The 2,210-nt window shown below is 36.2% G+C and overlaps 1 pseudogene; it reads right to left on the bottom strand.

The window, feature by feature from the left end:
- Positions 1 to 1,145: 1,145 nt before the first annotated feature.
- LOC149249582 (LOB domain-containing protein 29-like) lies at positions 1,146 to 1,807 on the bottom strand (annotated as a pseudogene).
- Positions 1,808 to 2,210: the final 403 nt, after the last annotated feature.

Raw genomic sequence — 2,210 nt, 5'->3', positions numbered from 1 at the left:
TAGGAGAGTGACAATATTCTCCCTACTGTTTAAATGAATGAATGGATTATTTCTAGGTCAAACTCCCCATTATAATTATAACCATGAATAAGTATTTTGTAAGAACTATAGTCATTTTGTTGAAAAAGATCGAATAAAAGTACTTAAACTATTAAAGTTATGTACATTAAATGGCCCATAATGTGCAAAGACATCAACCATAATAAATATCCAAATATTTATATCATTATACATCTCATATTGTTAAAATTAAAAAAATAAAACAAAATCATAAAAGGTAACTAAATTATAACTCATTTTTTTTAAATTATATATATAGCTTAAACATATATACATTTAAAAAAACATTGAACAAAATTCTTAACCATGGAGATTTACTTCCACTTTACCGTAAACATTTTTAATATTTTTTTTATTAATCAGTTTTAATGAAAAAGACAAAAAGAGCATAATTACTTTGAAGATAAATCTCAACTTCTAATACTATGAATATTCTAGAATATTCCATGGAAGTTAAATCTCCACCATCCATTCAATAAATATTGATAATTAAATTAAAATTTCTTCTAATATTATTTATATTCTATAATATTCCATGGAAGTTACATCCCCACCATTCATCCAATAAATATTGATAATTAAATTAAAATTTCTTCTAATATTATGAATATTTTAGAATATTCCATGGAAGTTAAATCCCCACCATCCATCCAATCTAATATATATTGATAATTTAATTAAGATTTGGAAGCCCTAACTCAAAATAAATACGCTTATAACCATAAAAAATTACCCCGCTCTACTATAATAAATAAACTTACAATATTGTAGTTTAAATATAACTCACTAATTAATATAATATATTTTTTAATTAATCAATTTAATTAAAAACACTAAATAAAAAAACATAACAGCTATTTTGAAAATAAATCTCAATATTAATTTGTAAATATAAATTAAATCCCCACTGCTCTTAAATAAATTAAAATTTTAAAAATTATATTCTATAATAAAATTGTATTCCATAATATAGACATTGGAATATCCTAAGAGTATGGACATGATCTTGCAAATCTCCGCTATCTTCTCCATTTTCCTCTTGACTTCTGCATCTTTGGAGGATCTCCATATGTGGCGACGAATCATCACTCATAGACCCGGGAAACTCTGACACAAGAGAGGAGAGCGCTGTAGGGCTGGGGGATTGGTTGATATGGCAGGGAGAGGTGTGCAGAGAACTGATGTGGATACTGACTGTACGATGAAGAAGCCATGGTAGGAAAATTCGCGGAGGTCGATGCTCATTCGGACGACATGCGACTCGCCAGTTGTGCGTGCACGATTGCAAGCTCTGCCTGCAAACTCGCAACCTGTAATAAATTTATCTGTATTACAGATATCTTGAGACAATAGATACTTGCAGAAATGATGTTTGCAAATTTAAAAGAACATCAAAGAAGGGATCTGCAGACGGTTTTGATACATACACAATATATGTTTCACAATGAGCAGTGAACATTTAATATACATGTTGCTGCAAGGCGTAAATGTGCGCAACACAGCCCTAGACGGGATCTTGGACTCGAGCCTGTGCCTCGTACGATATGGTATCAGCTGCCTCCCAGCGCTGGGGTGTAGGGATATGCAATAAAAGCTTCGACCCATTGCTCGCCCCGAAAATTTTATGAACTGTGGCGAAATGAGCGGCGCCCTCATCATGGGGAAAGTATGGAGCAAACACGCAATCTTTCACGCATTTCCTTCTCAGAAACTTACAGGCTCCGCAACGCACTCCCCCGCCATTCATTCTGCAAGATTCGAACTGCTGACCGCCGGGATTTCGAAGAGATCCTCGGTATTGCTCCCTGGCTCTGCGATCTGTCTCCTCTTTGTCGCCGCAGAGTGAAAATCCTGAAGGAGGGCGACGCGATAACAACGGACGAGGTTCGATCCGGTGACTGGGGAAGGGGAGAGGGCAGTGTAAGGAGAAGAGCAGAGGGCAAATGGGCAGGAACTTGGAAGCTGAGAAGCGAATGGGGATTTTACAAGGACGAGGGATCCGAGGGCGTCGAGGTCATGGGTTCGAGGATAAGGAACATTCAGGATCCTGTTCGATCACTAAATGTTCCCTCTATGGTGGCAATGATGTCTACGCCACAACTCCAAATGTTACAGTACCTCCCGAGCCCGGCCCCGACTGTATGTTGAAG

Source organism: Pinus tabuliformis, chromosome 7 (genome assembly GCF_031772625.1).
Source record: "Pinus tabuliformis cultivar Carrire ecotype Pingquan chromosome 7, CPIR1, whole genome shotgun sequence".
Lineage (NCBI taxonomy): Eukaryota > Viridiplantae > Streptophyta > Pinopsida > Pinales > Pinaceae > Pinus > Pinus tabuliformis.
This window is presented reverse-complemented; position numbering and strand designations above follow the sequence as displayed.